The following is a 16,548-nucleotide window of genomic DNA, read 5'->3' as shown; positions in this document are numbered from 1 at the left end:
TAGCTAACAACTGTAAAACCTCTACTCCTTGACTTTGGCTCATGTCCTGCTCTTTTTAGTCAACAGCATAGCAGAGAAAACCTGATTAAGACAGAAGCTGTTTGCACCCTGATGTTAAGTGCTTTGATATCATCCCAAACAGCTGTGGCAAGCTGAAATAATTAATTGGGGTCATCTGTTCACTCTCCAAAAAATCAAAATCTATTATTTTCTTTAATAAACATACTTCTTTTATTCTTTATGGGCAGAGCTTTTCTATTATCTTCTTTGCTCTTAGCCTGTTCTTCACAATACAACCAGGCCAGTTTTGGTGGTGTTTTGTGTCTTGTATTGCTGTTGCTCTCCCAGCTTTGCAAAGTAAATTACTGCCATTCCACCTGCTACATTTGGCTTGACAGCTCTCTTTTCCTGTGACTTCCAGAAATCAGAGGCAAGTTTTTACATGAGATTCATCCCAAAATCTATGAGGACCTGTTCTGCTGAAATCTCATGCAAAGCCTAATGACAACGTGTTTTTTTGTTTTGTTTTGTTTTGTTTTTTGGTGTGTTTTTTTTTTTTTTTTTGAGAGGTGCTATATTGCAATACCTACCTATCCATAAAGACATCCCACCTTTTTCTTCTGATAGATGGTGGCTCTAGAAACAACTTCAGCATTACTACTCTTGAAATATCAAGGATACCTACTTCCCCACATGTTCCACAATTTTGAAGTTGCTCCTCCAAAACAAATTCTTGACTGACTCTTTCCAGTACCATTTCTAACTGTTGGGTCTTACACAATCCATTAAATTTCTCTTTTTAAAAGACACTGTAATAGCAAGAAAAAATCAGTTAATTATATATTTATTGTTTAGAGGATAACATTTTAATCTTTCCTTTCCCTACACTTCTAACAGTTCAGTCATGCTTATTTGCTACAAACTTCAGTTAATTTCTTAGCAAGGGCCACAGGGAAATTGAGGAGGTGCCCTTCATTAGTCTCCCTTGTAATTATGTTTCTAACTCTGCTGTCTAAAACAGCTCTCAGTTGCCTTCAGCTCTGGGGCTGTTTTGAATCTTGTCACTGTCTCATTACCTGACATTTTTAGAAAACTGCTAAAACAGATAAAGTAGTTTAACATGGTGACTACAGCAGCGTGTGTCCAGTAACTTCAGCTAGGAAGAGGTGTGAGGGAGTGCATTCAATAGTGTATCGGTCCCAGGCTGGATTTGGTTTCTTTCAATTTTGTGATATTCCTGCTATTGGTTATAATCCTTACAGATTCAACCATTCTTAATAACAATGCTTAACTCCATTGCAACCATCTTAAGGACTGTATGGCCTTGATTACACAGGCAGAGTCAAGGTATATTTGCTAATGTAACTGGAACAGCTAGTGTGCCCCTTAGCTGACAAATCAATTATTTTTCTGGTATTTGATCTAATCTGAAGGACACTACAGTATTTTTATTTTTTAAGTTGGCACAAATTTCCGATCAGGTAACCTTAGCCTACATGTATTCAGCTTTTACTCAGCAGTGCATTCTTTATGCTCTTTTACAGACATATCTCACTTTGGATCAGCAAGGCTCTGTTAAAAGGTGATTGAATTTATATTCATCACAGAAAGCAATTAACTAAAAGGAAAACATTATTAAGAACAAAGAGCAAAATACCAGGTGGGAAGCAGCAGAAATAGAAATAATGTGAATGCCCTGTTAAGTCCCTCAAGTCCTCTTGCCCACAGCTATACCTTATCTCTTTTTTTCCCGGGAACCATGCTTAGTCTTCTCTTCTTGGCAAAATCTATACTCATGATTTTATCCTGATGTTACTGTATTAAAATTGAATGCCAAGAGCTTTACAGTTTGATAACATGATGTGATATTGCTTTTAATCCCAAATGAAATAGCTGTAATAAACATTACATAAAGCAAAACAGCAAACCAATTAGAAATTCTAGAAAACATAAAATAACATCATTTTGTGTTGGTTTTTTTTTTTTTTTTTTTTCTATGATGTAGTCATCCGATTTCATTTTTCATTTTGTGCATTACAGCTTTTCTAAGTGTCTGTTTCTAGTCTTAGTGTTTTGCTATTTTCACAGCCACGAAAATCACAAGACTCATTACTCTCCCTGGGTTTTTTTGCTTGCTTATTAATTCAGTCTGAACTAATCAAAAGGAATTCTACTGTAGCATTAGTTTAAGATAAGGATCAACATGGATCAAAAAGCATGGGTTTTCATTTTGAGGGAAAATTCTGTTACCAGAATAAAACTTACATTTTTTTTTTTTTTTTTAGAACCCAAGCCACCAGTTTGATTTAGAAACATCCAAAAACCTACAGCTTCTCAGTGAACCTGACATTTGAGAACATTAATACATGCAGTGGATTTCCTGGCTTTTCTACAAAACACTCCCACTGCAAACTTAAAACTCAGTGCCCTGAGGCATCCTATGATTAATCTTTTGGATCTTGTTTTGAATTCAGGAAGAGTTCATTATACCTCAAATCTTTTGAATAAATTTCCAAAAAGATTTTATTTAGGTGGAAAAGTTAATTTACAGCTCAAAAGAGAAGTGGTTTTACTGGAAATAAATTACATATATATGCCATTTAACATATAAGCTGCTTTAAATAGAATTATATTGTCAGCTTCGCAAGTTTTCTAATAAATCAGAAATATTTTATCATAATCATTAAAACATTCAGTTGAAAAAGTTGAAATATACTTTCAGATGAGGCAGAAAGATGTGCAATTTCTTACTAGAAAAAAACATTTATGTTAAAGATAAAATTTAGCTTAATACTGAAATGTTAATTAAAGCAGAATTTAGTATTGATGACTTTTTTAATGTACGAAAAAAAAAGGCGACTGTGAAATCCAAGTGTGAATGCAGCGTAAACAACCTTGTCCAGGTAAGCGTTTACCTAAAATCAGAGGATTAAAGACCACTACCTCCTACCAGTGCCTGGGGCAACATACTCGCTGGCCAGAACCACATTATATACCAAATTCATGCCTGCATATGTAACATTTCTGCCTTGCAACTGGATCAGGCCTTGCTGTAGTTCTTGCTCAGATAGCTCATCCATAAAACATTACACTTATGTGGATCAGCACTGAAGAAAAAACATTTTATTCCAAGCACCTCCAGAAGAGTTTAAAACAAACACTGGAGTGTAATTTCAGCCAAGAGGACTATTTTAGTTCAGATAGGCACCATATTAAACACCAAATAATAAGACAAATTCCAAAAATATTGTCTTCAGCTGACATCTTCAGCTGTCTAGCCAGTACCAATGGAAGGAGAAAGACTGTCATCTTCCAGCTGCCAAAGGCACAGTGCAGGTATATTTGCCAATAAATCATATGCTCAGCTCATCACAAGTCTCAGCACTAGACTCTCTTGAATCTGCAAAAAGACTCAGTAAAGCCTACAAATAAATCCCAAGCATTATATATCTGAGCAGGGGAGAACCCGGCAGCTGGAGGTCCTTATCAGGACTTCCACTTGACTTCACACATCACATTTGGTACTCCTCTCTTTGGAAAGCCATTACCGTCATGAATATCCTCATTGTTATCACCTGTGATGCGAAAAATCCAAACAAAGGCTCCAGATGCACTGGATTTTATTTTTGGTAGCTTTTGTTACGCACATGGATGTTAAATTTTTTTAAAGCATTGTTTTCAAAATACCTTTAGTTGATGCTCAGTTGCCATTAAAATAAATAGAAAAGAGATTCCAAATCAAATAGGCAACATTACTCAAGTAATTTTGGAAAGGCATAGGCTTGTGTCTACCAGCATCTGTAGCTGCAATTGTTTTATATGCTGGTTAAAGAGAGCAATGAAAAATGTGTATGACAGAACAGCTTCAAGATGAAACAGCATGCTAATTTTTCAAATACTGCACTCAGTTTGGAGTTTAAAAGATTTTGAAATTGGAAAAATTAAGAACTCTTCCATCTGGATATGAAAGGCCAATAGGAAATAACAGTCTTCCAATTACCTTAAATAGTTTTAATTTACTATCCAAAGATTACATTTGTCACTTCCTTCATAACCACTACAAATGGGGGGCTTCTCTCTAAGTTTGACTGGGTACTAGGAAGGTCAAGGTATGGAACAAAGACATACAATATCAGGTTGTGACTACCAGGACAAGTACTGGAGGCACTTCTGTCATACTGCTACACTGAATGTGAAAGACATTAATCAGCTGTCCTTGCTTTGGGGTACACTAGGGAAGAATGTGCTGATATTCTGAGAACAGCTAACATTCTCTATAATATTGTATATGTTCATCAAAAAAGGTAATTAAGCTATTTTTCAAATTATAATAACAATAAAAATACAATGGAAGACCTCGAATAATGAGTGCCATATGTTGCTGGGAATAGATTGAGTTGATAAGATTTAGTAAATTGTGGATTAAAGCTATGGAATTCTTTCAATGTAAAAGCACTTGCTACTCTGTGATTTGTGCCCTGACAGTGTCAAAATGGACTCCATGCAAAAACACTTGATTAAAAGACATTAATAGTAGATTATATGGAAGTTAATTTGTGAACTATTGCCTGAAATGTGTGCCACTGCGCTGTTAATATTACTTTAAACAGAAGCATCAAGAAAGCATGCAGAAAATTATATGTATATTAATGTATAATATAAAATATTCATTAACATACATTAAAGTAAGATAGCATCCAATTAATGTTTAACCTTTAAATGACTAACTAATCTCATTAATATAGTCAACATTTGCTGATAAATAACAGAAATTAACTGCAGTTATTCCTCTTCCATGTTTAGGAACAGCTGTGAAATCATTGTAAACACAGAAATTTTAATAGGTAGATTTTTCACTGTGTTTTTAAACGGATATTTCTAAGATGTCTTCATGAAGAAGCTAAGAGCAGCAGTTGCCTGGAAGTACAGGAAATGAGCCCAGCTGAGCAGCACAGATGTAGGAAGTTCCCTTTTAATAAATATTTATTACCTTGTTATTTGTGAGGCCTGGAGCCAAAGATATGGCTTAGCTCTTATAAAAGCAAATTGGTTTTCATACTTTCCCACTTCTATATATTTAATAATAATGTTTTACCTATTTTTCTGCCTGTGCTTCAGTTGTGGTACATTTCCACATGATTGAAGCCCCATGACCTTTCAGCAGAGTCCAATCCAAAAAGAGGCATGAGGCAAAATTTAATAAGCATAATCACAATGTAGACGAGACTCATTCCTGTTGCTGTTTGTTAGTGATTATCAAAAAAATATGCCAGAAGTCCATTTAAAATCTTGTTTGGTCAGGAATTTGAAAATCAGCCATAGAATGAAGTTGGTATTGAAACAGCGTATCGCAGCTCAGCTTAATGAGGTTTCATAAATAAGTATGTTCCATGTAAAGGCCTAATGATTACCTTTTTCAGTAGCAGCTCTGGCCATCTGGTGAACTGATATCTTTTAAGAGGAACGGTTAAATCTAAGGGTGATGGAAAACTAGATTCAGTATCAAGCACTAAAAGAATCTTTACAAACCAACAGCTTCACAAAACACATTCCATTTTTCGTTCACTGCATCCTAGGAGATGAACCACCTTAGGCAAGAGCCATAAAACTAAAGCAATTTCACTTTTTTTTTTTTACTTCTCAAAAATGCTGACTTGGTAAAAGAGAGGAGATGGGAAAAAAAAAAATCACAATTCAAAACACTTTGTGATTATTCCTGTCTTCTAATTATCCGTAAAACTTCTTGAACTTCTTGATGTTCATTGTATGCCTTCAAAAAAAAAAAAAAAAAAAAAAAAAACTTGTTAAAGCCTGCATACTGTTTTATTCTAGGGAGCAAACAAAGCAAAATCTGCTTAGATGGATCCAAAACTAGATGAAATCAAAAATTAATGTTAAAAATTGACCTAATTTACTATGATTTAAATACACCCAGCCAATTCATTATCCCCAGTGGTGTAAGTAATATCCTGCTTCACTCTAGATGGAATTAATTCCCACATAGCCTGGGATCTTTGAATATACTATGCCAGATGCAAAAGGAAAAGGATGATTGTTGTTGTGTCCCATAAGAATAGAAGGATAGGGAAATATTCATTTTCCATCAAAATGTGTTTCTTCTGGTGAAATAAATAAATAAAAAAAAAAAATCTGCAAGATTAAGCTCTTGATACATCAACCTTTTCAATAAAAACAGAACTACAAATAAGTAATTCATGTCACTGACTTCAGTAGAATTGTTAGTTGCCTGAATTAATCTGTGTGCTTATATGTGTTTTTTTTTTGGAGCAAGTCTCAAAGATTTTGACTTCTTTGTATAAAGAAAAACTGGATTAGTTTATGTACCCATGTTCCTTTCAAAATATATGTCTATTAAGACATTTAAATTAAACATGATCAGTCAACTCTGATTTAAACCTCAGCATTTGTAGAGTTTTAATTATAGTACAGCATGGGAAACCCATACAAATTTTGTTAAAGTTGCAGTTTTCATTGGCTGTAAGCGTCTAAAACTTTGTGATGTGCTTCTCTCCTTGCATAAACCCCGCAGGAAATTAAAACATATTTGATTAAACAAATATCATTGTCCCGTTATTGATCTCTCATGTAAGACAGAGTGGAACCTTTCTTATATTTTAGCAAAATCTGTTTACTTCTTCCAGTAGAAGAATATTTTGTGCATCTCTACAATCTCATCAGTTCCAAAGATGAAACTCAGGAGGCTATAGCAATGTCTAAAGAAACAAAAAGGAAATATATTTCTCAGAAAACTCCATCTTCAACTTGTTACAAGCCTAGACAAGGACTTGTAATTTGTGAAAAACACTGGAGTGCTGTCTGAAAGTGTGCTTCTTATGATCATCTGCTGCATGTTTCCAAACACTTACTAGAAGCATTTCACTTTCATCTGGGAAGCAATTACTAATAAGTCATGGACTGGCAGGGAGAAAGGACGACTTACCTTTTATGTCATTTGTTCTCCAGCAGTTACAGCAAAGAAACCCAGATATACAACAAAAAGTAAAGATCTATTATTTCTATTGGAAATAAAAAACAGAAACAATAAGATAGGTTTTGAGTGACTATTGATAATATTTCAAAATACAATGAAAACTCATTAACATGGGAATGCAGTTATGTGATGCCAAGAAATTGTTCAGGAAGAACAAATACTCTAAGGCAGTGGACAAAGACGGGCTATCAAGTTAGCAATGGCTGGAGATAAGTCTCTTACACAAGCACATAAATTGCTATTGTTTTCTATCTTCTAGTCTCAGTTCTAGAGTTGGAATTAGCTTCAAAAAGAACTTATTAGAACTTGTATGGAAAGACCAAGATTTCAGCAAAGGGATACAAGCAGAACAAGGACGGCTTTTTCAAAACTTCTTTGTGTGCAATGAGCCTTTGGCTAAATTAAGTTGTTTACAAGTATAAGTCACTTTAATCAGCAACTTCTACAGCTTTCTAAAAGCAGGGCACTCATAAATACTCGTAAATGTCTGATATAATTGGGTTTATTGTTTTGACATAGAGGAGAGAGGAAACAGAGCCCAGCTATCCAATCTATGTGTCTATTACACAAACACAGCCAGCGAGGTTATTACAGTAAGTCTTTTTCACAAAAAGAAGCATTCAACACAGCTTAAAGCTATAACTGGAGCTAAAACCTTTGTGTCATATCCCTTGCCTGAGGTGTATCGGTTTTCAATGAGCAAAGTTTCATTAACTTTACTGCCTTTTTTAATCAGAACAAGGGCTTCTAAGAATATAGCACATCTCTGGGTATGAGGTAGATCTCACTGAAAATATGTATGCAACTCTTAAATACTGCACCACATCTTAAAAAATATGAAAATGCCAGTACCCTTCAGCCCAGGAGCAAGAGACAATTTAACCTCACCCATACAACCATATCTCTGCTGCTATTGCGTCCTTGTATCTATACCAGCCATTCTGGTGCCAAAGCACAGACCAAGCAGAGCCAATAAAAACCTGGTACAACAATAAGAGATTTTTGTACTCGCTGTTTTCACATTGGTATAATTTCACTGACATTAATGTAATTACCTCTGATTTACTATGGAAAAAGGATACAGAATTGCATGCCAAAGATAGAGAGGTAGTCTCCAAATTACAACACAATCCTTTCAAACAAAGCAAAAGGCAAAAGAAAGCAAAAGGCTTTCTTTCCACGTTTGCGACTCTACGCTTTAATGTTATCTTAAAAATATTTATGATATTCATTAAAAGCCATATAATATTTGAGATTTAATTGTTTAACAACATTAAAACTCCATTTTAACATATGCTATATAATTTCTGATTTCTTAACATACCAGCTCCAGACCATGCATTTTTAAAATGTAAAGGCAATAATGCGTTTTCCTTCATGGGGTCAGACGGGTTACCAAATGTAATTTTCCAGACCCATCTAAAACATTATTAATTCTGTTGTTTGCACCAAACTAAACTGAGTTATCAGAGACACCTTATTTTTTTTATTATTTTTTTTTTTTAAGACTTTCTCATCCACTGTCCCTGAAATGAACTTTTCAAATTGACAAAATCAATTAAATTAAAACAAGAAGTCATATTGGGAAAACATGTTAAAAAATCATAAATTAGGTTAATATTCCATAATGCTAATAGTTTCATTAAACAGTATTAAACACTAATTTGTCTTATTGTATGCAACAGGGAACTTATTTTGCCAGATTGCAAAACAGCAACCATTTTGCCATCTTCTTTCATTCTACATTTACAGAAATTCGCTGCCCAATTTACCCACAGGTTCTGCTGAAAAGCCAGTGGAATTCCTCATTAGACACCAGACCTAATGTGGTTTATTTCTTCAGCTGAAGTAGATGGAGAAATGTTGACAGGTTTGCCCTGTTTCTTTTCTGCCAGCAGCTTTAAAAAAAAAAAAAAAAAAAAAAAAACAAACAAACAAAAAAAAACAACAACAACAAAAAAAAAAACATTTTCTGATTACTCTGGCATCTTGTATTGCACCATTTTAAAAGGGTTTTAAAGGGTCTGTTACTGCAAAGCGTTGTTCCTGCAATAGCAAAACAAAATATGGTTCTTCCTCCCTTTTTTATTGTTAACAGTGCAAAAGGAACAAAATTTAGCAAACATATTTCAGTCAACCATTTCAGCGAAGAAACCCTTCCAAAGGGATTCCCTTGCCCTGAAAAGAAATCAGCAGAGACCTTTACATGATACTCACATGATACGCCAACCAGGTCCCACAACCCCACGATTTTCTATGCAGGAGGTAGGTTACCCCTGTTAGGATAGCAACATTTTACAAATTGAGTTGCAGTGTTATTAGAGAGCAGAATTTGCGATTCTTCCCAAGGCAGATCCTTCAATGCCCTTAGTGACACTTTTTCTGGATAAATTAGATGGATGTAATTGAATAGCATCTATGACAGAAATAGTTAGCAGTGGGATTATGAATTCTGAAAAATGGCTATATATCTGCATACTAATGTTAATCAGTACATTACCAATTAACATACAGCCACTAAGACAATTTTACTAAACTGACAAGGTGGAGGAGGCAAAGAAAACTCATGAGCAGCCAGTATAAGGAAACGACTGGCAGAGACCACCTCTGTGGAGGAGGTTTCAAGGGAATGAAAAAGCACTGAGTTAAGCAGTAATTATTATTACTTTTAGGATCACAGAAATATCAATTAGAATGGATCCCTGGAGATCATCTGCTCTGACTTTTCACTAGAAATGGGAGTATTGCAAAGGGCAGATCATGTCAACCATGTCTTTTTCTACTCACGTCTTAAAAAACACCATGGATGGGAGATTCCACAACCTTTCTAGAAAATTTTCTTGTGGTATCACACCACCCTAATAGTAAAAAGATTTATGTTCATCCTTAACATCCCAATTTGCAATTTACTGCTGCTGCCCTGTGCTGTACCATCTGCCACAGAAGAGTTTATCTTCAGTGCCTTCAGCACTCCCCTTCAAACAACTGGAGGCTGCTAAGTCTCTTCTTCAGCGTAAAAACTTGCTCTAGGCCCCTGACCTCTGCAGCACCTTCTGTGGTTTCCTGAAATCCTTCTTTATCTGGCCACAGTATATGTATTGTCAGATGGTGAAGGCTAACAACTTCCCTCAGTCCTCTTGTCATGTTTGTCCTAGCCCAGCCACACCTGCGCTTTCTATTATTTACAGTGAGCACACTGTTGGGACATGCTTGGCTCAATAGCCGTCATAAACCCCATGTCTTTTTCAGCAGGATTGTTCCCATCCTATACTGGTGGGATGGAATGGCTTGCTCCAACTTGGATGAAAAACAATACTCACTGAATGTCCCAAGGTTCTTATTAGACCAATTCTCAAGAGCCCTCTAAATCAAAGCTCAACCATTTAATGTGATTTATTCTTCTTTTACTATCATCCACAAATTTATAGAGGATACACTATGTTTTTCTGACTGTAATGTAAATATGCTGTAATACACAGTTAGAAATAAAAACAGTGCCTTGTTTCTCAATTATCCTTGTCACTGTTACAGAGGGCATTGTCTTGCAGTCAGAATCCAAGTCGCATCTGCTGAGATGATCACAGCTGTGTCAAGATTTCCTCTCAGTATCAAGCCCATAGGCATAGTAAACATTAAAGTCCAAGACATGACAGCATTGACTGACAGTTTTTGAATATTTTACTTATGACTTTTTAGTTTAAAAGGTAGCCTTAGCAAAATTAAAAGTGGAACTAAAAGTTTCAGGAACTTCTTTCATTTTGTGTATATAATTCATTCAAAAAGTAACAAATCCTTAAAATCTAACATCTACTTTTCAGTATCTTCTAAACAAAATATTTTGATTTCAGCTTAAAGCCATGTTCTAATTTAGAAAATGATGAAATTAAGATAGTCAAAATTTAAGTGTCTGTTCATTTGAAAAATTATTTCTTGCTTTTTAAAATAAAATATCTGCAAACTGATGAATCCACTATTGATACAGATGCAGTCATGACCCAAAATTAAATGCCTATTTAGGTACATTTTAATGTTCCATAAGGTGTCTTAAGACTAAGAAAAATCTTTTATATCCTCTACCATCTCTCCTGTGAATGTGAATTTTATAAGCCTGAGTATGACTAAATATAAGATGACAATGTAATGCCATTTTTTTCTCTAAATTATAACAATCTTTCTCAACTTCATAGTAGTTTTCCATTATGATTTCACTGATTCTGTATTAGTGTCCATCAAACATTGTTTTCATGAGGATTTCATGGTAACTAATGCTTGGTAAGGCGTGTCAACGAGGATTCTCAAGAAGCAGAAATCCAGATGCAAAAGAAAAAAAAACAGTGGGGACATTGGAGCTCAGCTCTGTGCCAGTACCCCATACTTCACAGGTATCCCAGTTTTGTTTCTGCATACAGCCTCTACCTGGTGGATCATAAAACTGCCAGTTTTGAAACTAGGTAAGTTTCATTCTACTTCTGGATGGGATTACTGCAGTCTTGCTTTCTGTATTGAAGGGTTGGTCTAATCCAGAGTGCAGTTTGACTCACAAATAAGAAATAAGACAGACACAGTCCTGAAGAGTAACAACCATGATTACTTTAATGGAGTAACTCCAATAAATGTATTCAGTGGAGATATTTAATTGATCTCTTAGGATTTTTCTGAATTTGGAAGCTTACCAAAATAGCTTGTTAAGAATAATTACCATGCTAGGCTCTCTAATTCAGATTTAAAGTGTCTTTTTCCTATTTAGTATAACCTATGCTGGAACTATGCCTGAAGAGCTGTTTTGGAAGATATCTGAGTGAAGACAAGTCTGCAGAATTATGAAAGAGCCACACAACATAATATACAGAAACCAGGCAAAGAACATCCAGTCCAGAAAATATCCCAATTTTGAATTCATCTATATCAAAATAGAGTCAAATACAACTAACTTGTGCACAATAAATTGTGAGTTTAAAGAAAAACAGAGAAGTAGCATCTCACCTCAGATCTCAAGAATTTCTTAAAGTCTCTGAAATTTGGTTTAACTACATTTACAAGACATCACTAATAATTGACAGTTATCTTAAGATGGCAGGGATTGTGTTTTATCTACAACTCTTTTCATTCACTTTGGCTACTAAAGTTAATTTATTGGCATGTGTTAATTCAAATACCTTAAAAGAGTTTATACTGGGAAAAAAAAAAAATAATAAATCAGTGTGGCATTTATAGATCATTCTTACCTAAGGCAGTTCTATAACAGTGAAAAAATGGTTTATGTAGAACCTATCCCTCAATGTCTCCTGGAGACAGAATAGCAGGAGACATTGCTGGTTCATATTCAGGTGGAAGCCTTAGCATAGAGGGAATTATTTTTACCTACAATGTCTAAGAAGTTTGGTCTCTTGTTAAGGATTCACATGCACCTTGTAAAGATTTTGAGTTTTCAGTCACTGTTATTGTTTTTATTAATGCTTTTTATGGTTTGGGAAGTTTTATAAAATTTTAAAGAGTGAAGTAAATGAAACATGTGTGGCTCACTACGTCATTTCAGGGCAGTAACACATGCCAGGTTTAGTCAGATAATTGCATTTTACTTGACTGCAGTACATCGTGTCCTGTCACTACACATTACATGCCATTATACACACAGTTGAATTTGATGTTCTAGAGGAGACTAACTGATCTAGTTTTACAAGAAGGTAAATTGATTTATCTAGCATGGTTCACAAAATTAAGTCTGGAAGCATATGTCCCTTTCTATGGGTAGTTACTAGATTACATATGGCTATGAGTCTCAATGTATGAAAATCATTTTGAAAAAAAAAAATCTGTGGTACTACTGAAGGTCAAACAAGTGCTGCTACTTCCTTCTAACAGTCCACTGAAGCTCTGAAATAAGAAGACAACAGTTTTCTTATTATTCTGTGTATGTTTTCCTCATTCCCTCAGGAAAATCATGCCCTGTTGAATAGCCAGAGTGAAAAGCAGAAGTATGCTAGGAACTATTGTATTAATTTGTGGCAGCAGGATCTCCATTTGCTAAACCTCCTCACCCCAAAATGCTGTCCCATCTGTAAACTGAATATAAGCTCCAGCAGTTCAGTTCATTCCAAAATGTATTGCACTACTGCACTGCTACATCTTTAACACAACTATAAATAAGCCTTTGGTGCTGCTGCTTGTTTTTGTTTTTTTTCACAGCTACTGCAATGAAACTATGCAGCAACAATTCTGACAATGGAAGGAAAGTATTCTCAGCTAGTATAAATCAGGGTTATTTCACAAAAGGCAATGGACTGAAGCTAGTTTATGGCTCCTGGTGATGTGGATCAAAGTAGTATTAGCGTGAAACCTGTTACATGGAGCAATTTAGAATTATTTGTGAAGCACCTAATCTCCAGAAAATTCTTTTCTGGTTATTAATCACAATATGCTTGTTATCCTCACCTACTAATAAAGCAGTTGGGGAAAGATTGAATTCCTATACAAAATTCTGCCTCATCTATCCATTCTATATATTGTTCTGTTATTTTGCCTACCAGTAAAACAAAACAACCTGCACTTCAACCCCCAAATGAAATCAAACAAGCCCCACTTTAATGCAATATCAAAACAGAAAGCTATCTTCTGAATTCTATGACCCACTGAGGTTCTAACCAACCATTCTTTGTATATTTACAGAAGTGTGACTACAGGTGTTTTACTCATCATCACCAGTTTTGAACACTATATCATTCATTCTCAGATACACTAGAAAGCTCCATTTTTTCAACTTTCTATTAAAAAAAAAAATAAATCTAGGTCAACCTGGGAAAGATCAGAAAACTATAACCATATTTGTAGCTATTCCTGTTTTTAACAAACTATAATGAAGACTATGGGATCTGTTTTAAAATAATTGAAATAAACCATTTTGTGGACTATGCATTTGACAGAATTCTCTAAGGCAAGTAATGAGGAAAATGCAATCAGCTGATTTCAGTGTCATCACAAGAAATTGTTCCCTGTGCAACTGCCTACTGCTAATAATCACTGCCAAGAAGATACATTCTCAAATGCTGGAAAGGGACATTTGTTCTCTGGCTGCTGAAGTGAAGAAATTTCCTTATGAAGTGCAAACATCTTTCAGCTTTCTCCGTAATACTGTTGTATTTTGATTATTTGAAAATGTATTCTTTCTAAATAGACTGCCACTTTTGTTCCTGTGTAAGTGTCTGAGGATCCTAGCATAATGGTGAAAGTAAACTGAAAATACTATGGTGTAACAAGGTCCTACAAACAAACCTTCAATTAATTTGAAAGTGATACCAAATGAACAAAAGTTATTGTCTTAGATGTTGTTTTCCTTATTACTAATATTTCCTTTCCTGGCCTGCCTTCACTTCAGACCTGATGTAAAACTATATATATTAAATGTCTCTAATTCTTGTATAATGCCCATTATATAACATTAGAGAACTCTAATAGGTCACAAACTATTGCATGATAATAATCTGTGCCTGTCTATAAAGGATTTTACATGAAATCATGAGACATAATAGAATGTAAATTAATAAAATTACTATGATGAGTAATACTTTAAACCAAGCATATGGTGCTTAATAAACATATTATCCTCAAAACTCATATCTATATTTAGGATTCAGTTCATATAGAAAGTCAGACAGTAAAGAATGACGATCTATGACTAATACTAAATAGTAAGATAAATTTAACTAATAAAATTGTTCAGTGTCTTTTCTAATCTGTTTGACTGTTTCATAAACAAACTTTTAAGTACTTCTCACTTCTAACGAAAGAAGAAAAAAGCTTTTCCAATAAGGAACAGAAATGGAGTAGCTAAATTATTTGTTTAAAGACAATGGTGTATGTTAATTGTGAAACAAGAATTAAAAAGAAAGTCACCGTATTCATCCTAGAGTCAATTCATGTGTTTGTTCTGTCCCTGAATGAATTTTGCTAATCCAATTACAAAAGAAAAATATTCTACCTGACAAATATATTACTAATATATTTGTCCAGAAAGTGGCAGAGAGATTAGAGGATCTTTTTAGCCTCACAAATTCGATTACAGCATGGTAAGAAAGCAAAAGAAAGCTGGGTTATGTTCACTCTAGAATTACATGTTTCTTGGATTTGAGTAGATTGATTGTTGCATACTGCCACATGAAACATAAAAAATATAGACACTCAGAAGTATAACATCATCTAAAATTTGGGGGCTTAGTTAAACTTAGGATATCAAGGAACTCTGAACATTTTCTCCTTGCTGTTTTAAGACACTGCCTTCTAAGTGGCATAGACCAAACTACATTTCTAGTCCCATTTCAAAAAAATAATTCAATCTGATATATTAGGTTTATCAGTTTGAAGAACAAAATATTTTCTGGTAATTGGTTTATTCTTGTTTCTGAAATATAAAGCATTTTTGCTTGGTCCTTGAAATTTCTGATACCTATATAATGACAAAGAGAACAAAAAAAAAAAAAAAAAAAAAAAAAAAAAAAGCCCACTTTTGCAATTGTCTCTCTGTGATACCTCCAGCCCCATTTTCATACACAGAAAAAGCTTTGTGCATTTTGAAGATATATCACACATTTGTAAAATAATACCAGCCTATTTATTCAGGTTTTACTGACCACAGAATAGTAGGGAAATGCTGAGCATAAGACAAACATCTTACTTTGATTAAGTTGTGACTCTCTTCAATAAGTAGTTTTCATATTTTTTGAGGGTTTGGAATTGATATTCTGGCTGCTCAACTAATCTCCTAAAGGAGGTATGTGCAAAATGTCTTTCTTATGGCATTGAGCTTTCTGGCTGACAGTTTCATCTGGAACAGTCCTGTGCCAGAATGGGCTATTTTTCATTTTGACAAGTGGAAAGGCAAAAGAATATAGTAAATGGAAAACATTCATCTGGCACAAATCTTTAAACGCAGTCATGCAATCATAGAAACGTGTGGTTGGCATAGACCTTAAGAGGTCACTAAGTCCATGTCCCTGCACCAAAACAGGATCAATTTTGACTGTCATTAGTAATAAATGTGTCTCTAACTCAGCAGCACCACCATACCTTTACAGGACAAGGGATAGAAGTTTTAAACTAAAAGAGGGTAGATTTAGATTAGATATTTTGAAGAAATTCTTCACATTGAGGCTGGTGAGACATTGGCACGGGTTGCCCAGAGAAGCTGTGGATGCTCCGTCCTTGGAAGCGCTCAAGTCCAGGCTGGATGGGTTTTGGGTAGCCTGGTCTGGTGGGAGGTGTCTCTGCCCCTGGCAGGAATTTGGAACAAGATGGTCTTTGAGGTCCCTTCCAACCCAAACGATGATGGTGTCTGTTACCTTGCCAGAGAAAGACAACAGTTTGGCTGACAGTTTGTTCTTGGAAAATTCAGTCTATAATACATGATTATCTACCAGGTATTTAACAAAGAGTGTATGATTTTATTGCAGATCCTTATAAGAATTAAAGGTTATCATATATTCTTGCAATTTAGTTTCTTACAATCTATCATACTTTTCACCTCTTTAGTCATTTTTAAAGAT

General features: G+C 34.7%; 1 long non-coding RNA gene across 2 annotated transcripts in view; it reads right to left on the bottom strand.

Moving 5' to 3' along the window:
* The window catches only part of LOC311439932, a 135,306-nt gene that overhangs the window by 12,717 nt on the left and 106,041 nt on the right, over positions 1-16,548 (bottom strand). The window contains exons 6-10 of one of the 2 annotated variants that reach the window (XR_014695082.1): positions 9,230-9,288; positions 8,789-8,910; positions 6,962-7,037; positions 5,412-5,473; positions 612-809 (exon numbers count right to left, since the gene is read on the bottom strand). This is a non-coding gene — a long non-coding RNA (uncharacterized lncRNA). The remainder of the gene's footprint in view (positions 1-611; positions 810-5,411; positions 5,474-6,961; positions 7,038-8,788; positions 8,911-9,229; positions 9,289-16,548) is intronic. The other variant, XR_014695081.1, reaches the window with a different exon arrangement.

This window comes from Aythya ferina (assembly GCF_964211825.1).
Source record: "Aythya ferina genome assembly, chromosome: 7".
NCBI lineage: Eukaryota > Metazoa > Chordata > Aves > Anseriformes > Anatidae > Aythya > Aythya ferina.
The sequence above is the reverse complement of the archived record's forward strand: the minus strand, read 5'-3'. Positions and strand labels throughout refer to the sequence as shown.